We start from the raw sequence: 12,976 nt of genomic DNA on the forward strand, positions 1-12,976 counted from the left end.
CAATTCAACAAAATTTACTCAATAGGAGTATATCAGATTTAGATATAGAAAAGAATAATAAACTCAGGGGGAGTTATGAAGTTTTGAGGTATGATTGATAAGTCATCAGTTTTTGCAATTTTTTGACATTTTGAAATTTTGTATGTGAGTCAAGTAAAGAATATAGATTATCCGAGTTATTCTTATAAGTTAAGGTTATAAATGCATGACAAAGTATTTTTTCCACTCATGTCAAAGGGGGAGATTGTTGATCTCATTTTGGTTTTGGTATATGAGTGACAATACACTTAAGTCATTACTTAACAATACTTAGTGCATGTCAAGCAAGTAGTGTATGCCAAGCATAAGTTGTCAGATAATTCATGTTGAAAAATATATATAGTATGTGTTGAATGCCAATATGTGCTGAGAAGACAATTAGTGCTAAGTCACTCTAGTGACGAGAAAGCTAATAAATGCCACATGATTCAGATGTCGAGTGAATAGTGGATGCCGAGTCATTCAGAGGGTATGTTACAACACTGAAGATATAGTGGATGTCGAGCATCAGAGGCTTCAAGTGGTGAGTAAAAATTTTTGGACATAGTTGTTTGCAATGGCACAAACTCCTATATAAATCATTTTTTTGTTGACTTAAGGATTTCTTTATGATTCTATAAGATAAGAACAAATCTACATTGAAGATCCCTGTGCAATACATGTAACCAATTAGATAAAGGGATAAATTAAGTGGCAAAATGGGTGAATCACAATCATTGATTTCTACCCAACCTTAGGTCACCTAAGTCTTCTTAAGGAGGGAAAGCCCTAAGGAGTTTATGTATGGAGAGAGAAGTTTGCATGCACATATAGAGAATTCATGGTGACTAAGGAGTTGTGAGAAATATATGAATTGTAGAATTAGGTAGAGAGAATAGAGGAAATTAGAGAGAGGAAAAAAGTGATACATCTGGTTAGGAGGATCAAGTATACATTAGGAAAGAGGAGATATGATATCTAGTAGAGAGGTTCTAACTGAAGGATTAAGGCTAAAACATTCTAATAGGTGAATCAGTGAAAATCTCTTAACCGAGTAGTTCTAGCAGGCTTTTGTAAATCTTTTAACAAGGTGCTTAGTTTATTTTAAGTTGAAGTCCTCTAGCTAGGAGCACTTTTAGCAAGGTGTTGAAATCCTTTAACAGGGTAAGATTTAACAGTCTTTGTAAGCTTTTCACAGGGCTTACCTTTCATAGGGTAGATCGTAGTTTATGATCAAACAATTGTAACCTTTTATTAAATACACTTTACAATTGCAATAGTGAAAATTTGTGGGTGTCATCCCCACCCCAGTTTTACCTTCTCATTGGAGGATTTATGGGTAACCAAATATCTCATGTCATATGTGTTATTTATTTTCGTGCTATGGATGAATATGTTTAGTTTGGTATTTCCATTTATATACAAATAGTGAGATGGATATGAGGTGAATATTTTAATGGTTAGAATTTTGAAGTATTGATTCACCCCCATCCCCTCTCAGGGTTTTCATTCCCTATTTTTATTTCCAACACTTCAAGTATTCCATTAAAAAAATATAGATTTTACATCCATTTGATATACTTTGAACTTCTTGTAAGTAGCATTGGCCAACAATGTTCTTACACCTTCCAATCTTTCCATAGGTGAAAAAGTCTCACCATAGTCTATTCCTTCTTCTTGGGCATATCCTTTGCAAACTAGTCTTACTTTGTTTCTCACCACTTTTCCATTTTCAATCAACTTGTTTTTGAAAATATTTTTTGTTTCTATGACATTCTTGTTTGTAAGTCTTGGTACTAATGTCCATGTGTTTTTTTCTCTATCTAATCAATTTATTCATTCATACCATTTATCCAATCCTCTGTCATGCCCAAAATTTCTAGGCAAAAAATACAATTTTTTTTTTTGTTTATTTTTATTTATTTATTATTATTATTTATTTTACAAAAATACTTCCTGAAACAATACATTGATATGACAAGTTATAATTGAATTGACATTACATTGAATAAAGAATGGTTGCATTATAGTAGTTCAACACCCCTAGTTGAGTTTGATGTCATGCTTACATCCACTAAATCAACTAAGCCCTAGGTGTTATTGATAAATATAATCTAGGTCAAGATGTCTATAGAACGAGTTAGGATTGCATAGATATTCCTAGTTAGATAATCTGGTTAGATGAAAGGTGCATTCATGATAGTGGGAGGTCTATATATAAAGTCACTCATTCAATGCTCATTTTCATTAGAATTTGAGGTAATACATACCTATTAAATTTCATAGTGTAGTCTATCATATATATTGTGTCTATAACAACTTTGAGCTTCGCGAATAAATTGAAGTATATGTACATAGTCATTATGATGTCAATGCCCAATTCATATGATAGATGACATATATAATATGTTTGTGCTTATTATATATATCGAGTGGGGGCTATATATCACACTACATATGATATATAACAATAAGATGGTTTCTAAACAATTCCATTGGATGTCATGGGCTATATTTGTAGTTACAATTGCTAATTATTCATGATGTATCAAATATCACATAACATATAATAAATATTATACATTCAATAAATACTCATTATTAATATTGGTAATGGACTTTCAATACATTCTACATGATATGTGTGTTGCTAATATTATAGGAAGAATTAATTATATAATGTTTCTTTACATATATATTAGATGCATGAACAATACATATATATTGTTTAATACATGTGACCTATCATTAGTTGAATATATGTATTTAAAAATTATAACAACACTAATCCCTCACAAATCTACTAACTATCTCAAGCACCCTTTTAACTACAACCAATAACAATCTCACCTATTTGTTATTTTATATATTTTAACCCACTATAAATTTTAAAATTCTACATATCGTTAGCAAAACATAAAATTCTAATTTCTAATTATCATACTAATGTTCCCCTCTTATTGAATATATACACATACTATACCACTAATCAACTAGATTATTTAATTTACTCTAATTAGTATCTTACTTATCTATACCAACTCATACTCTGACATCCCATCCCACTTCTATTTAAAATCCTAACCTAAATGCTAGCTATCTTTTATCTTCCACCCATCTTGATCACTAACACACACTTCTTGAATAAATCTAAAACATGGCTCCCTAAAACAACCTACTAATTACCTGGAACCTAGCTCTCCCTTCCCAAGCACTTCTTTCCAAGACATGGGCAAAATTTCCAAAAGGTGGATACCTTTCTAGGCACCCAAAAGGTTTTGCATAGGATTTGGGGTTAAGTGGAATTTGGATGGAATAGACCGCATGGAAGCCACCCCTAACATGTGCCCTATCTTTTTTTTTTGCTTCTAGCTTTATTATTTTTGATAGGGTAAGGTGGGTTTCCTGATGGTGACCACTTATAGGGGTAAGGCAGGTCTATTTTATTAATATTTTTATATATATTTAATATGTGTAACTCTTAGTCTGGCGTGACAAGAGACTTAAAGAAAATGTAGGATTATGACTATCCTCCTTGTTAAATTTATAGGTTATTATGGTTAGTATGTACTAGTTTCTTTATTTTATTTTATTTTTCTATGTGTTTGATTCTTTGGAATATTCCTAAATACTATATTGATCTGTAATTGGGAGGGGAGTTATTTCCCACTTCCCATACAAAATCTAGTGAGATAAAATACATTTACAACAAGTTTCCACTAAGAGTTTTACTGCACTTTCTCCTATACTCCATTTGATAGGATATGCATGTAGGTTAATAGTGTCTTAATTTGGAAAGTCTATTGTATTCCATTATTATTTCTATTTATGCTGCTTGAAATCATAAGTAAATGAACTCAATTCTTAAGGGCTTTTTCATACTAATTGCTTGATATATTACATAAAATTTTATCACTTACATTTGGGTAAGATTCATTATAACATCTACTAATGCATTCCATAAAATGAAACTCTAAATGGAATTTTTTATCAACTAACTACAATATGAAACTTCTTTACATGAGCAACCACAATTGGATGCATTTTCCATCCATGATTCAAAAATAATTATGACTATTCTTTACATAATACTCTCTCTTTCATATATGAGTAAGATGATAAGCAACCCTTTCTATTATGATGTAAACTAAACACATAAAGATATATTATTTCAATGCAAATAGCTAAGAGAACATCTAAATTACTTTTTTTTTCTTCCATGAAACTATACTTCATAGTGATATACACAAAATGGAGAGTTTCTTTTATTGCACAATACACAAAACAACAAATGGAAACTTTTCCCTTACAATACAATTTTTAATGACATTGAGAAATATTTATCCTTCAAAATGCATTACATAATGACAAATCCCTCTCTTGATACTATGCAATCATTCATTATGACAACAATCTAATAAGATGGGGAGATATCCTCCAATAAATGTACAATGTACAATGGAAAGTTTTCTCCTTCAAGTAGCACCTACAAGATGATCATACCAAGATTTTCTTTTCCATTGCTTCCTTAAGCACAAGGTCTAAAATACATCACAAAGAAAACAACAAGAACCATGGAGGCTTAGCTCCCATCTTAGGCTTTTAAGAAGCCACCCATTGAGCTAGGGAAAACAAGGCTCCAAATGGATTACACACAAGCATGTCACTCATGCATTAAAAACTCAACAAAATCACAGGTCACATTTACATTCACAAAAGGAATCCCAACCATGGCTTACACAATGATTACTATATGAATCATGAATAATGGGTGAAGGTGGGCTCATCAAGAGGAGAATGCCATATCCATAAACATAAAAATTTGCATTTACAACATGCCTCTTCAAGGCTATCAAAATATCCTCCTCTTCACTTCAATACACTTATACCTCCATTTCACATTTTAAAGGCATATGGCTACAATGGAGACCATACTCCATGAAAAAATAACTTTCTTCTCTGCAAGAGAAGATCTTCTCAACTACATTGTTGACCGCAACTAACCACTTCACCCAAGGCATCTCTTCCCTCCCAAGGGTAAGTGAAGCCTTCACAACCATAATTAATTCACACACAAAATCAAGAGAAAATGAAAGATAAATTCACCACCACATCTACACATAACAAAAAATACAACACCACATGCATTACATATTTCCATTCACAATATGAATAAGTATTCTACACAGTGAACAAGTACAATGAGGGTCTTGGAATGGGCACCAACCTTTGTCCAAGCTAATGGAAAATGAAAATTATTGAAGAGCTCCTTATTTCCTTAGCTTCCTCTCCAAATCCTAATTGTCTCTAAAATTAGAGAGTGGGTGAACAGCTTGCTAGTTTGTCCAAGTCCATTAAAAAGACTCCCCCTCTATATCTTTTTGACAAAAACATCAAGCCACTATATCTTACAACTTTTTCCTACCAAATTTGTTAGTTTTGACTAAGAGGAAAGATGGGGAAGGACTAATGGGACAACTCAATTTTCGAATTGGTCAAAGAATGCATTGGTTAAGGGGTCACCTAGGCTAGCTAAGCAATAAAATGGTCAAATTTAGGCCCCTAACATGTTATGCTAACATATGGGTAGCTTATTTTCACAAAAATGGCACTTTGGGACCACCTATTGACCCTCTAAAATCCTTGTCAAGTTTGAATTCGAATTTCCCTTGATAGTGACCCATCCTATCCTTTCTCCAAGTGGGTTTACTTGATCATATGAAAGGTAATTAGTTTAAGGTTAAGTATGACCATGACCAAAACCCTAGGTGACATGTCATCAACACATAAACAACTACAAGTGTCAAATGACACATTAATACACATTACACATCACAATGACATGTCCCTACTTACTCATGAATTTAAATTCATCACACACATGAAAGCTTACATTTACAAAAAAAAACACATCACAATGAGGCTTTTGAATTTTCCAAGATTTGCCTTGGCTAAATTGTGTTCACATAAGTTTGAACTTTGTTTCCCTGATTAAATTCCATAGTTCAATTGCTTGCACACTAAACTCGAGCATCAATAGTCCAAATGAAAATCATATAAAAATACATGTGTATAGATGCATGACAATTTTAAAATTTCCAAAATCAACATATTCAAATTTCCATAATCAATCTTTCTTTTTCTAATCATTTTCATATAAAAATCATTCAAAACATTAAGATGTCAAAATTTGCATATCAACATTATTAATATCTAATCAAAAGATCAACTAGAATTTTGAACCACATCAAAATTCATTTCCATCCATAATGATGGAATGTTGAATCTATACTATTAAATAAGCCAACATGAAGATTAGTTCCAAATACATATTTTAGGTCAAAATTATCAAAATATAAACATCTCAACTAATGTCCTTTGATTCAGTAAAATATAGTTTGGTTGCTAATAATATCCTATTATCATTATGAGATAATACATTATAAGGTGTATCAATTATTTTGGATAACAAGATGTTTGCATAGTCATGTCACATAATTTCAAAATCCAACATAGAATAAACCAATTATATTTTATTAGTCCATAAAATCTTTCCTTATGATTATCGGGATATCCACCTAATTAGCTAATTAGATTACATCATATCGAGTTCTACCATGTAGACCTTTATCTAATTTAATAACAACTTTCCTCTTAGGACTATTAATACTAATTACAAGAGTGGGTGTTGATTCTTATTTCCATAATAATCATCGATGTCTTAATAGGCCATAAAATATCATGAACCCATCGATGTAGTTTCTATGTTATGACATCTCGAGCCTTTATTCCACATGTCTTAGCTTATCAACCTACTATAATTTTGAATAGAGTACTTAGTATGGCAATAACTAAAATATATACATTAGTCTAACTAAGATCTAAGGTTCATTATAGATAAGGAAAATGTCAACGATGACATACTTAGATCCCAAAACCTTCTGACCATTGTTTTTTCATAAGGCATATGGTAACAATATATAATTCAAATTTTAATATGCTAGAGATAGAAACATGAAATTTCCTCCCTTATGCTTTCTAGCTCTGACCATATCTATGTTATTAAGATTTATAATAGGGTACTAGGGAAGGGGCCTTACATCCTCATTCTCAAGTGCAACCTTAACTATTCTAGGCTCAAAATAAGTTATTAAAGATGTATTACCTTTCAACTTGCTTCTTATCATCACTCCAACACTCTTGTCTTCAATAATTTTTTAGGTTACTGATTCTTTCTCACATATTTTTCTAACATATGTTTGATCTTTGATTCTTATCATTATTCTCAGTTAGTTGGGATTCAACTTTCTACTTGGGTTGTATTGTTTCTTGCTTGGGTAAAGTAGGTTGATGTTCAATAGCTCTCTATTGTAACTTGGGTAGTGTATTAGGTATATCTTCATACACATACAAATTTGTTTTGCGCTTCAAGTTCTTGTTGTCTCTCCACATTGTTCTTATTTAAAAACTCATCAATTCTTACATTTTCACTTTCAATCATTGTGTTAGTAGCTTTGTTCAAACATTTATATGCTTTTCTCTTAGATGGATATCCAAGAAAAATACCTTCATATCATTTTGAATAAAATGTATTATTCCTCGAATCCTTGTGAATGTAACTCCTACTTCCACGAATCTTGAAATATCTCACATTAGGTGCATGTCAATACCATAGTTCATAGGGCATCTTGTTTGATACTTTCTTCAAGTGAACTTGGTTGAGGGTATAAACTACAATGCTTATAGCTTCTCTTTAGAACATCTGTGCAACATCTTTTTCTATCACCAATATTCTTGCACAATCCATAATTGATACCATTGCCAGCACAAAAGTTAGTGAATTCAACAGACATAAATTCACCAGCTATATCAGCTCTTAGAGATTTCAAATGTTTACCAGTTTCTTTTCAACTCTAGCCTTATACCATTTGAACATATCAAAACATGTGATATTACCTTCATGAACATAACAATCATCATCATCCTAGTGTAATCATCAACAAATAATATGAAATTATATGTCACCATAGAAACTTTTCCCTCTTATAGGTCGACAAAAATTAGTGTGTACTAATTCTAAAATATCATTAGAAGTATTTGACTTTCTTGAAAAAATTGACTTTGTAATCTACCATGGTGCTATTCTTTTCACATAGCATTCTCAAATTCATGTAGATTTGGTAAGCCTCTAACTCTTTTCTTTCTACTGAGCTTCGCCATATATTCAAAGTTCATATGAGAAAAAATCTTTGCCACAACCATACATCCTTGACTTTAGAGAAAAAAAAACATATCTTGATGGTAAGATCAAGATAAGATTACCTTTATTTTATATTCTTGTTCCAATCAAATTTCCTTCATCATCAAAGATATTGACTTTTATATAATGATACTCCAACTTGTGACCTAAATTATTCAATTGAGCAACACTGAAAAGATTTTATTTCAGTCCTTGTACCTAGTAAGCATCATCAGATTTGATTTTGTCATTCAACATTGATGATCCTTTTGGCCATTTGGCTAGGTTAGTAGGATATGATGTTGTCATTTATGGAAACATATAGGTCATATCAAGTTAGCAAGTCTTTGAGATAATGTTTTGGGATGTCAACTTAGAAAATTGTCCAAGCATCACTAAATTTATCTATCAACACATGAATCATTTTGGTTATTGTAGTTTACAAAAGAAATATTGACACATGCATAGTTAGGTACAACTAGCAGAGACTATGATGATGATTTATGCAAGTACATAGGATAGTACAAAAGTATAGACTAAGATATTTTGGTTTTATAGTGACAATGTTTACAAGACATAACATAGTAATGATAAAGAGTTAAGTATTTTGTGTTACTAGGGATGCCATCTTGGATGTTAACCCTCAGTTAGCAAGATTCAATTTTGTCATTTGTCAAGCGTGTGAAGAGATGGATGCCGACAACTGAAGAAATAAGGTATAAAATAAAGTTGTGAATGTGAAGTTTAGTGTGTACTTTTAGTGATATGATTTTATATGTTATGTGATGCAAATTCTGATTGAAGATCATAGCAGTGAAAAGATCAAGTTCTGTGAAGATCAAAAAGGGTAAATATCATATATTGAAGATATCGTCAAAGGTTTTTATATCTAACTTTTGTATATTGAATATTCATTGCATATTGCATGTTTGGGTAGTGGAATAATCTTGCATACATTTGTAAATTGTAATAGAAAATCCTAATAGGATTGAGGCTTCTAACAAAGAATAAGTCCTCTTACATGAAATGAGACACTATACAAATGTAAAAGAGTCTTAACAGGGTCAATATCTTAAACTATATACTTTTAATTAGTGGATCATTTTGTGGGTACCATCCCTACTAGGTTTTTCTAATCTTGGCCAGAGTTTCCCTAGTTAAAAAAATATGGTTTAATGAGTTACTTTTCTTTATGGTTATTTTTACTATTCAATATAGTTAATTTACTTTCATATGCAAGTTTTGAAGTTATTAAAGATATCCTATTTTGGAAAAAAGTTTGTGATATACTGATTCACCCCCCACCCCACCCCCCCTCTCAGTATTTCCTATTTCTAACAATTGGTATCAGAGAAAATTTACTCAAAGAATTCCTAAAAACTTGAGTAATATCCCTATGGATATGGAATAGTTAATGCAGAACCTAAAAGAAGCTCTTGAGGATATTGATAATCTTATGTGAAGAAAGAGACACTTTGAAAGACATGTATGAATATGCTAAAGACTACATTGGGAAGCTGAAAGATAAGATAAATTATCTTAAGTCCAAGAAAGAGCCTAAAGTTCAGATCAAGGATGATAATGAAGTTTCAAGACTAAAGAAATAAAATGAGAACCTGAAGCATGAACTAAAGATTACTAATCTGAAGTTGAGTTTGAAGGACGATGACAGTAAAGTTGAGTTAGATTTAAAAGCTAAAAATCCAGATATGAGATCCAACCTTACCAAAGTGAAATTTGAGATTGAGTCTACAAATTTGGAGTATGTAGAACTTAAGAAGTACAATACTATTGTGAAAGGAGTGTTAATTCAGTATAAGAAACATCTTGAGAAATTGTAATCTAGCAGAGAAGATCTTGATGAACAGTTCTTTATACAGAGACCCTCTTATGCTAAGACAGGTCTTGGATACCTTGGAGAAAATTCACCTAACAAGTTTGAAGCTATTGAATAACTAGATCTTGTGATCCATTAGCCTAAGAACAAGGAAGGTAATCAGAAAAGGATTGAGTCAAGCCAATGTGAAGAAGTAGCTGAGCAAGTTAATCAGTCTGAGAATGTTGATGTACCTAAGTAATTTGAGAAAGCTGAATCACCTAAAGAAGTAATGAATAAATTCATAGGTGGATTCTATGCATGTAATGAATTTAGACATATGAAAGGGGACTATACAGGTAAGCCATTTAAACCCATCTATGGTTATTGTCATAGAGTAGTAAATTGTAGAAAGACTAAATTTGATAATAGCAATAATAATAGTATAATGTTTAGATGTACTAATCCTTTAGAAAATAGGCCTATTCCAAGAACCAATGTTATAAGGAATGGTAATATGTGGTTTAAGTGCAACAACTTTGGACATAGTGCTAGAGATTATAGAGTAGATTGGTCATCCGGGACCTAGATATGTAAACAATATTATAATTTGTCAGATTTGTAATAACATGGGACACACAAAAATATTTTTTAGGATGAACATGAGAAACCCTAACCTAGAAGGAATATAAACAACAATAGAATAAATGAGAATTAAAATAACAATCAAAGAGAAAATGTGAAAGATCTTGTAGGTAATCTTGATAAATCATTTGTTAAAGCTAAGGAACCATCAAGTTCATATGTTGTGTTGGAAGGCCAGTCAAGTGAAGAACCTGATAACATATTGAAATCTATGATAGTTGGTAACCCGATATTATCTAATTGAGCAACTTATTTTACAAGAAAATATTAGGAATTTAGGATCTAAAAGTTAGTTAGAAACTTTAAGAGAAGAATTGAGAATTTCACAGTTGGTATGATGTAGAGTATGATGAGAATAAGCTATGGTTAAGGGTTCATAACATTTGGAGTTCACACGTGAGTGTGTGAAGCAAACAAAGTTCATTGGTGCAATTAATGAAAAATTGAATTGGATGTGATTTAAAGATTTAGATTGAGTTTTTGAATAACATTTGATCATGGAAGATTTAAAGGAGATATTTGGAGAAAATTTAAAGAGGAAACTGAAGTGATTTAAGAAGAAAATTCAACAAGCTCAAGTTTTATGGAATTGAGGTATTTACTACTTACGCAGTTGTAATTTGGAGTTTTTAATCTGAAAGAATGGTAACCCCAATAGTATATGATATTAGTGAGAGACCTAGGTATAAATTTATAAAGAACTCATATGTTTCAATGAAAGATGACCATCTAGAAGCATAATTCTCACAAGTTCCCTACAATGTTTTACACAAAGATGAAATTAGGGCATACATTCACTACAAATTTGAAAGTATAGGTGATAATGATATTGAAAATGACCTAGATTTAGTCTACAATAGTGACCTATCACTTAAGGGTTTGAGTACCTAAATGAACTAAACATCATTAGGCACATGTTCTACATGGAATTTGACAAGCATGAGTGGAAAAGAATAACCCCAAGTTGAATTCATGAGGATGTGTTTTGGGTTGGAGACATACCAATTATGATAGACAATGATATGATTCATGGTCTAATTGGACTAAGAAATGAAGGTAACAACCCTATAAATGAAAATATTGTTAAGAAGTTAGTAGAACACCAATGTGAAAACCAAGTTTGATGGAAGAATTATGAGATTGGATATGATAAATAAAATTGATGTTAGATTGATAAGCAATTAAATTAGGTATAAGATGAACTCTAGTTCAAGGTTGAATCTAGTGCCTACTAAATTTATCCATGCAACTTACCTTATGACATTCAAGAAGGAAAAGTTCAACATGCGTGAAATCTTGAGATAATAAAAATTGGACTATATAGATAGGATTAAGAAGACCTAGAATATGGTATTTAGTTTTGAGTCATTGATCACACACATGTTCTTCCAAGTAATAAGGAGATCCCATGGTATGCTAGATAATGAGTGTAATACTAACATGTGCATAATGAATCTGATTGCACATAATTACAGAAAGCATTCAGAGGATAGGACAATAGAGGATAAAATCAAGATGATGAATATTTTCCAAGACAAAATGAAGCAAAGATATAAAATCCCACCATCCCAGATAGAGAAGTACAAAGATGACATCAGTTTAATGGTTGACACTAATGTAATATGTATGGAGGAAGTTGAAAGAAGGGTTAGCTCATTGACCCTATGAGATATGGGATGACTGAAGAACTAATATAAGGGTATGTGAAGATAATTCTTGGATCAAAAAGAGACAAGGAGTATCCTAGATGGGGCACATATGAAGAAAAGGTTAGAGAGGTAGACAATTATCTCCATAGCAAGGAAATCAAGAAAATATTTGATAAGAAAATAGACTCTATTTTGAAAGAGTCCAGAATGATTAGAGAGGAATTTAGAGAGGCAATGTGAGTAGTAGCAAAAATGAAGGCTATTGGATAATCAAAGATAATGATTGATAAGCCCTTACAATTTTAGAGTGCAACACAAAGAGTGACTATGGTAGGTTCATTTGTGCAAATACCTACAACATCATTGTAGCAGTATCATAGGTTCAACCTTAGACTATCCCACCAGTGTAAAAGATGCAAGAGAAAGAATTCAATATTACTAAGGTTTTAAAAACTACACCTCCTAGAATCAAATGGTCTGCGAGGTTAACTAAAGTAAAACAAGTGCAAATTGAACCTCTTAAGAAAAAGAGAGTCAAGAAGATGGCAACTAGTCCTGAAAAAAAGAGAAAGACACTTCTTACTTATAGAGGCACTCATAGGAGGAAGA

This window comes from Cupressus sempervirens, chromosome 5 (genome assembly GCF_028749045.1).
Source record: "Cupressus sempervirens isolate cs-2001-9-10 chromosome 5, ASM2874904v1, whole genome shotgun sequence".
NCBI lineage: Eukaryota > Viridiplantae > Streptophyta > Pinopsida > Cupressales > Cupressaceae > Cupressus > Cupressus sempervirens.